The sequence below is a fragment of the Opisthorchis viverrini genome (genome assembly GCF_000715545.1).
Source record: "Opisthorchis viverrini unplaced genomic scaffold opera_v5_408, whole genome shotgun sequence".
In the NCBI taxonomy this organism is placed as follows: Eukaryota; Metazoa; Platyhelminthes; class Trematoda; order Opisthorchiida; family Opisthorchiidae; genus Opisthorchis; species Opisthorchis viverrini.
Window position 1 is genome coordinate 349,801 of NW_008752065.1, and position 9,779 is coordinate 359,579.

The 9,779-nt window shown below is 40.0% G+C and overlaps 1 protein-coding gene across 1 annotated transcript in view; it reads right to left on the reverse strand.

Annotated features, from left to right (window-relative positions):
* The window catches only part of T265_10799 (hypothetical protein), a gene marked incomplete at both ends in the record, with an annotated part of 55,434 nt that extends 47,777 nt beyond the window's left edge, over positions 1–7,657 (reverse strand). Inside the window, one exon of the mRNA XM_009177271.1 lies at positions 7,592–7,657. The remainder of the gene's footprint in view (positions 1–7,591) is intronic.
* Positions 7,658–9,779: the final 2,122 nt, after the last annotated feature.

Below are 9,779 nucleotides of genomic sequence, written 5' to 3' on the forward strand. Positions count from 1 at the left end.
TTCAAATCCATACACGACTAGGGATACGTACTGCAGCCTCTTAGTATGGAATCATCGGAATTCCACTGCAGCCGTCCGACCTGGCCCTGAGTCAGTCTTTTCCTTTGCGTGTGCTGAGTTTAGCATGACACTACCGGTTGGACCGGTTAGTGTGTCCACATTTTAAAAGGAATCGATTGGGCTGTCTCCAGAGTAGGTGTGTGTACACACGTGGTTATGTAGTGAGAAAGTCTATCCACCATAACATCTGTTGACCAGGTGGGCGAGAATGTAGTTCCGAGTGATCTGGGTCGTTGTCATGCCGGTGTTTGGTAGACATTCTAGTACAACAGACGTAATGAGTGTAGTATTTGAAGTTCAACGCCACGGCTAGCGCACAGCTGTAATCACTAAACGATTTTATTCATTAGAAAGGTTAACCTAAGTCACATTTCAATATTTTGTGTCCCAACCGAATTGAGTCCAACACGAAAGCCACGAGACTTCATAGATTAGACGAGATCCAATAAAAAGTTCCCAGATTTTTTCAAGACAGACAACAGAAACCGAAAGAAATGCCTAGAGTTTATAATTTGCTTAAGTTTGGTTAATACTTGGAACAATCAAGACTACAGGTCAGTCCCTTTTCAACATACTACAGGAGAGACATAACCACAACTACTCTAGTTAAAATCAAGTGCTTTTTTGGTGACAGTTCCATCTACTAACTTCATTTTGCCTCCCAAGTGAGGATGAAGTACACTTTGCGCTAGAGAAGCGGTTTGAAAACTACCTTAGGCGAACACATCCCTTTACGGCTTCAAGGCAATGATGAATAGGAAAATGCAAAGTCGTGGTTTTTTTATTTTCATCGGTACCGTAAACATCCCTTTGGCAATAAGAGTTAGATGTGATGCGATACTGACAACCGATAAGAACTACGAAAATGCAGTCACCTTGCTTTATTTAATCTCGATGAAACGTCAGTGATTTTTTGAGGTCAATTGCCGGCAAATTTTCGATAAAATCCGTGCAATATACGTGAAAGACAATACATTTTTGGTTGACCTGGTTAGAAAACTGAAGCGAGGTTGTCACCGGTCTGGTTCGTTCTTCGAAGATGACTCACTCACATCGTCTCTTGCATATGGCTAACCCCATTGCCTTCAGATTTCTTTGCACGCAGATCTAGAAGGGGGCGAGCTCCATTGGACATATTTTGTCCATGATAAGTTCATTCTGATATTTCGTGCTGTAATAACTGTTCTATGTTCGTTAACTTGCAGGACAGTATTTCACCACGTATAGAAGGGGAGGGGATTATGTGAACTTGATGAAAAAACAGTGATTGAATCCCAAAGTTAAGTTGCCTTCTCCTTATTGTCTGATGCACTAAGGCAAGTGACAAGTGAGCTGCGGACTCAGTGGTGCTCAACAAAATGCACTCGATTTCTCTGGGTGTGTTGCGGTTGTTTGGCAACGTTACCACGTTATCCGAACAGTGAAATCGAAGATAAGGATTCAAAGTAAGCTGTTCGGAATAACAATTAGTTGATGTCGCCCTCAAACCCAAAATTTCAGTACCTATTTCGGCTCAGTCGGAGACTCATGTAAAAATAGTAATGCGTCCTTGTGACCATAATCAATGCCCAAAAATATTCAGCCCTTTTAGCTGCACATACCCCCTTCTGGTTGCAAAAAATTTGCAGGTAAAATTGTTGTGAACTACGGAATTATTTGATTCAGTGGCCTAATTTTGTGAATGAATGTAGAGGGCTTTAATTTACTACGTCTAAATAAGCAAAGAAGTTAGGCCAGCCGTACATGCTGATGACAAAGGTGTTCATGAAACTGGCTATTGGAATTCATGCCCAGTTAAGTCGGCTCTTTCCAATAGGCAATTGATGCACGAATGTTACCGCAGAATGATGCGGAAAAAGAAACTAGTTGATTTGAGTCCCTCCTTCTGAGTGGCATCCGAAAGACACTCCGGGATTGTTTGTAAAAGTTACCACTCCCCAAGCTCGAATGCGCCATTCAAGTTGAGTGCTATAGATCGGAGACAGCTTACAGCTTATTTTCTCTAAATTTTGCACTTACAATTTTGCTTGTTATTGCTTGCTGCAATGGATCTTGAAACGAATGAGCGTTCTTGTCTAAAAGGATGGCTTTGTAAAATAAAATGGTACAAACAAAAATCATTGACATCCTATTGCCGGTTTTGGCTTGCTTAAAGATCACCAGCTAACTGCCGTTCACAGATTTTGTCGGCACTTTTACGCTAACCTCAACTGGATATTTTAAATCGGATGCTTTTAAAAAGCTTGGTTAGTTTTTACATTGAGCTTAGGCATGTGACGTGCATCAGCCTTTGTTTCTGCAGAACACGCAGGAAATGGCGGTGAGTGTATACAGGTGTTTTAGACAAGTACTCAGTAAAATACTTTACCAGTCTGATGAACAGAGGCATATTTGCAGGTGGATTTATTCTTTGAAACGCAAATCACTTGTTGAATAGAATCAATTGTTTAGGTATAAATTTAGAAAGATGAGAAATAATGGGGTGGAGGTAAAAACTTTTTGAACCTAGTGCTAATATAATATTTTACACAGAATTTATTTTTTGAAAGCAAAAAGATTGATGAATTCGAACTAGAGCGTGTCTATAGCATCAGTAATATTCACGGTGATAGGCTATGAAGCCCACTGGGTGAACATATCCGCGTTCTTAGAAAAATTCAATGATAAACTACTGATGGGTTTAAAACATTCACGAAAACCTCGACTTGTAGCTGTAACAAGGTTATTTCTGGACAAGTGCACGACACTATCTACATAAATCCAGTAAATTCCGTTACGCTTTGACAAAAACTTATTTGAGCTGACTTGCCAACTGGTTCGCTAAACAGAAAATCAATCATGAAGTCTCGTTGCAAAATCGATGTAATCAGTGAGCTATTTTCTCCCCTTTTGCAAACAAACAAAATAATTGCCGTTGTCACACGCCAACAACACGTTACCTGTAGGCATTTCGCTTCATGCATGGACAACGCTTATAGATTAGTTGTCATGGCAAACAAAGAAAACATCATTTGCATGAGAGGAAACCACATTCGGACGTTTAGATTGTTAGACCTGACGGAAGAACTGTGCTGCGGCATGCTGGCACTTCTTTTGCTCTTTTCGACCGTGGAAATAAAACATGAGTTTTCTAACTTAAGAGTTCAAACAATGTTGAAGAAATACTCACTGACTGATTTATGCCAGTCATCTGATCAATGTCAGGTTAAACGGCCTGGGCTCCAGTTTTTGCAGTGTTCACTTAGGTGGTTCGTTTGAGATGCAGTTGGGCTGCAACAAAAACTATCTTCAAAGCAGGATTGTGCCCGCGCCTTTTATAGATGTTGACGCATTCTCCTTTGAATTAAAGGAGTAAGAACATGTTCGTATTTCTGGGTGAATGGTAGGGGGCTGTTGGAATTTCAACCCTGCTCTGAACTTGATCGCAGTGATCTGAATGACCGTGCTTAACAGGGTACTCCTAGAAATTACAATTAATCTGGTGGAAAGTGTGGGAAAATTCCGTTCAATTCGAAACTGAAGGTGAAAAAGAAGTTACGTAGGGTGGGAGTAAGGCCATCAAAGTAACGCTGAAATTGCTCTGTTATTTATAACATCGTCATCAAATCGCTGACATAGTAACAATTTTAAACTTTCAACGATGTTTTAAGAGCCACGAAAATCTGTCCACAACGTTTGGTCCCAGGGCATCTTTCATCGATCTATTTATATAGATTTCCTTCAAATTCAAATCTATCATTGTTCCTGTAGAGTGAATTCGGGTTTTCAATTGAGTCAATAGACGGCCCTCGATTCCAACTATGATGGACAAAACGTTGTAGCACATATAGGTTTTCAGTTCAGCTTTGCGAGACCTGAAAACGTATGAGTTTGTAGTTAAACCTACTCATTTCTTGACGGCAATTATCCATTACCTTCATGCCTACCAAAAAAGATAGCCAAGTTATGGAGGCTTAATGGCGTTTTGATGGGGTTCTCAATCAGTTTTCACAAAATCACCTGATCAGCAGCTGCTGATCAGCTGACATAGTGCCACATTTACTTTCGCGGAAATGGCACAAATTTGTCTACTGCATTTTGACTCAACTGTCTCACGACTATCTTTGTCACCAGATTGAGGATTCACTCTATTTGAAGACGATAGCCTATTGCCAACAATTGCTAAGAATTTCGTCTGGAACTGTATCATTCAATAGAGACCTTGTATGCAAGTCGAGGTCGTTGCAACTTAACTGCACACGGGGACTGTGATTAACACAGACAGGAGGAAAGCCATTCAGCAGAAAACATCAACATGTCACGAGTAGTCCTAATTAATTCGTACTTACCTCCAGAAACTTTATAGGGTGAAAAAACCGCACATGTTAAGTACAAAATATTTGTAAGTCAAAAACTCTGCTGGAGACTTGGTCCAAATATTGGATAAACAAACAAAGCTAATCATTCCAAAGCCATCTTTTGTCTTCTGAAAAAGTTTCTTCTACTTTAAGCTCATGAGAACACATGCAGAGCTACTATACACCTTCTGGATACTTTAAGCTGCTTACACTGAGCTTAGTCCACAAACAACATTATTACAAACTGCTGGGCGGTTCCGGGTGTACACACACATAACATACACTACCTAGAGTCTGCTCAACCAAAAAAACCAGCCTGACAATCCTTGCACTTTTTTGGCAAAACCAACCGCTGCGCTCTGCTTGTTGTTAAGCAACGTACCTTGTGTCACAGACGGAGGCAATTTCACCAGCAAAACTCACACTTGATGAACTGTCACAACTTTGTTTTGCTTCCTACCAGTCACTTCGCTAAGACAGCTGTGCACTATCGGGAGAGTAACTTCTCCTTGTTGTATGAGTGGATAGTCTAGACGCCAGAAAGGATTTTGACTCCTCACTGGGGAATCCAACAATACACTGCAGTTTTGCTTTGTTTTCTGACATCAAAAACATTCACAAAATCTGATATCACATTCAGTGCAAGGCAGAATTCTCGCTCCCGATGACAGTGCTCTGTTTCGGAAATTTTTTTTAATTGGGCAGGTGTAATATCAGCTATGTCCTTTAGGAAAGACTATCCCGTTTGCCTCCTTTTCCTTCTGACCAAAGTCAGTATACATTTGAAGAAGGGTAGAATAGTTGTATTTCTCATCACATGACCTTAAACGAATGGCATATGAGACACGTTGTAAACAAGAACTGCACTATCAAGTCCTTAAAATTACAGACAAACGAGCGAAAGAACTCAACAAGCCAATAAGGATTTTAGAACAAAAAGACTAAATGTATCAAAAACATTCACTAAGCGGAATATATGCACTCGTGTCTCACCAGATAATCGAAAAATCAATTATCGGATCGTCTCAGTTCGGGACAAAAATTTATCTATCGAAAGGTAAAATACAAGCCAACTTGAGCAATCGTAAGCTCTGGAAATATTTTGAAATTTCAGACATTTTATTTTGAAGTTTGTCACTTCCACGTAAGCGGTAGAACCCGACAAAGTTTTGATTATTTCGAAATCATGCCGAAGAGAAATCGAATGCTATATCACTGACGAAAATCGTACACATAAGGATCACAGCAGCACATTGTGGACACAAGTGTACAAGTGACTGAATATCGATCTGCTGTCGACAAGCCCACTTTTTCTATTAGACAGTAAATAGCCTTCCCGAGGGTCTACACTCAGTGCAAATGGGCTGGTCACTTCCGGTGTACACAAGAATTTGTGAAACAAGTTGTTTCAATTTTTTTACCTTGTTGAGTGATTCATTGTTTTATCGGGAAAAAAATAGCTCCAGTTATGCTACGGGTGTGCTATTCACAACAAATGAGCGCTACACAGCGGGAAATTCCGTTGTTAGTAGCGTGAGGAGATTTGGGGATTTTTGCGAAGATTTCGTCCTGTAACTGAAGCTAATCTATGCACTCGGCTATCTATCGGTTTTTCAGCGGAGGTTCGATTCCCTTAAGAGACGAAATCCCCCAAAAATTTCCACGATGAGTGAAACTTCCATCTGAGACGTCGTTGCTAGAGGAGCCACTCAATAAGAGTGACCTTGTGATGTAGATCTCGTGATTGATGGATTAGTGCAGCAATATCCTGTCTAGGTACAACTAATCACAGTGCTGACCAGCCGCTTGTGATCGAAGGGTTAGGTGCTCGAACCGTTAGCCTGACGGTCGCGAGCTCGAGATTCTCCGGAGTCTCGCAAGATGCGCATTGATGAGGATTCCTAATAAGGCTAAAACGGATCTACAATGCTTCGGGGTTTTCTACTGTAGATTGACTTTACTCACAGACATTTCAGTACACGTACATGTACAGCCCCATACTGAAGTACGCTAATACAGTAACGCATTAAATTAACGTAATATTTAATAATGAAGTATAATGGTGTGTGATGGTAGTAGTACGCAACCAGACGACCAGACAAACAAACAGTTATTCATGATTTGCTCTTTTGAATCACCTTGCATGTGAAACACGTTCACGCGAGTCAATAATTCCGGAGACCATCTTGCACCGTAGCTGAAGAGCGTAAATCAAACGCGGGAATTCGGTAAACCTCCGATGCTTGTGCATATGCTTTTTTAATTTGGCAAGCACAAGTGACACTCAATATTGGATAAAATGGGAAAACTGTTGTGCAGTGACCATTTAACAGAACATTCCTTCCAACACAGTTGCATGTCTTGATTGCTTCATTTGAGACAGTACCTTCTGCACCGTAAACCACTCCGATTATCAAATTAGGTGACTATATCATGGATAATAATAGCGTAGTATGTATATATACAAATATATACCCATCCGGTTTACATAATGTTTCACCATGTAAAATGTATTGGAACAAATTTTAAAGAACAAAATTTTAAGTGCGTTCCCGTACGCTGTGCGCGATACGTATATTGCTCATTATGAACTACGTCACTCACATCTTCGCTTACTTTACGATCGGAATAGGAAACCCTGTTTCACGTCATTAGCACACGTGAGACCCTATTGGCTATGGGGGTTGATATCCCAAAATAAAGCACAGAGTTTTCGCAAGATACTCACATAAATTTATTTTCACGAACTCCATGTAAATTGTTTTATCGTTTCTTTGGTAAAGTGTTCATTGTGGTGGTCCGCTTCCATCTTGCAATACAAACACTGTCCTTTTATAAAAGTGTGCATCAACATTAGTGCTCAGATAAAAACGACTTGTAAATGTTTACAAACTGCGATTTCCGTTAAAATTTTAGAATTGTTTTTTCAGGAGGCAGTGTGATCTTTCAGATATTTCTGAAAGCTTCCGATGAATTCCTTAGTAGCACTTTTTTAGAGTTCGGTGCTGATGCAGAATGTTCGATATCTTAAATGTTAGATTCAAAAATTTTCTTGTGTGATTTTGGTTTTATTGCATACAATATATTTGAAAACACATCCGCTGCTAAATTACGGAATGGTAAATAGATTGACATAAGTGTGTGCCAATTAACGTTTGGGTCGTTAAAATATTTGCATATTTACCAGGACTTACTTCTAAATACATTAGGGTTCTGACAGTTTAGACTATATATTCGCACATTTGCCCGGCTGAATCAGGTGACCGGCCTGTTAGAAACGACCGAAAATACCACATTTATTTATCGGTTGTTTGGTCGCAAGTGAGAAGCATTCACCACCCACGTGTTCAGCGATTGGTCAACAAAGGAAGAACTAGATGAGTTAAGGCAGATTGGATGGGAGGGTTGGAATGTAACACACAATTGGTACGAAGGGTATGAAACTAAAAAAGAGTAAGTGTATGACTTTGAAAGTGAACGCAATGAAAATTGTTGATATCTGATGACTGGAAGGAGGACCAATTCAGCAGAAAACAACTAAGGTGGAAAAGTGTTAGTTCAGCAAGTGACTAGCTAAAATGGTGCTGATAACAACCCTCGTACAATGTCGTGTAGCTTTTCTTACCGCGAGTAAAATAAGAGGGTTAATTGAGTGGGAGTTTTCTGGGATTAGGACGCCGTCAGCTCCAGCGTAATTTGTCGACTGAAACGATCTGAGAGATTAGTGAAGCCAGTACATTTATACACAAAGGATCTTCCCCAAAAAGGAAGGTATTTCCTTGAAATTATGCAGATGGTTGTCAGAAAGTTAGTTAACGTCCAAAGCAGGGGTGATCCACTCAGTTCAATTATGCCAAGAAATACTCTCTCCAAAGGCTAGCTAATCCCAGCTGTGATTGAAAATCTGCGTTTAACGGAACGATACTTTTCCAGTTGATATTACCTTAGACCCTACCATACCATAACCTCAAAAAAGGACTGGAATTGGGGAAAATGTCACTGAAACCTAATGATTTTTCAAAATAAAAAAACTGAGAAAACGCAAGCCTGTCATCCATCGTGAATTGCTATCCACTTCGTTCGGAAACGTCTGCCCTTTCAGCAAGTTGATGTCAATCAGTTTTTCTCAAGATTGCTGCATTCATAAAATATCTATTTCAGTCTATGCCGTTCCATTCCATTCACTGGAATTACTCCCCAGTTCTCCAAAGTAGCGAGCAGTGCAGAACACAGAAAGGTCAAGGTTAGCCATCGCGGAATATATGGAATTGACGTATTGGCAAGTGGTGAGAGAGGAAATAGTCCAGGTAGCATTCACCGAGAGATAACTTGGTCCTGACATTAAGCCATCGCGTTAACCAGAAAGCTACATGATCGTCGTTTTTTAGGATTGAGTGCAACAGCCATTGTAGAAACCCCCCGCACAACATTTACTTGTATTTGCAGTTGACAAAGTTTGTAATGTCAATCGGCAGAAAGGCTTGTGGGATGTGATCTCCGGACAAATAGTAATATATGTATCATTTTTTCGGGGGAAGGCACACCACTACTTAAAATTAAGATGCCTGAAAGATCCGGTGGCCGTACAAAGAGTAGATAATAATTTCTACCAGGTAATTTTTTCATATATTAAACAACCCATCACCCTTCCTGTATTCAGCCCAGTAAATACTAGATGATCTGAAGGATCATGCGTAGAGCGTAAATATTGATCTATCTTACACGTTTTTTCCGCTTGCAGAGCAGAGTGGCAATTAATATGGGCAAATTTATAACATCATATTTTAATGCACACCCAAGTCTATAGTACATCACGAACTTCGAATGCCAAATGAAGAGTCGACATGTCAAATAATCTAACAGCAAATATTTTGAAAACCACGGTCTCATGTACTACCCGCTGTTTAGATTACAGCTTTCGGTGATGTGAGCGCTTAAAGCTATTTCCTGCGTTCTCCAGAGTAATCGGACGCATGTTAATCCGATCGATTTGCAAACCCCGTTACATTTAACCTTTCTCCTGTTCTACAAATACTACATAGTATCCCCCGAGGAGAAGCAACCGTTTTAAGGGGAAGTCTGCGAAAAAATAAGACTTTCTTCCAGCATTCTACCCATCCGTGGACGAAAGCACTTGGAACCATTTGCAGTCAGTTAAATCATTAACCATATTCTCAGGATGAAACCTCACATTGAGAATATCCACTGCCACCAACTCATTTTGTCGTGCAACAACAAATGACCCGATGGGCCTTGATTGATTACCTGAATGTTTAATTAATTTGGTTACTGACTGATTGGTTATTCTGGTTAGATTGATCGATATGAAAATTCAATTACCTGAAGCATGCTTTTTTATTTTAGTAGCTAATGCTATTGGTA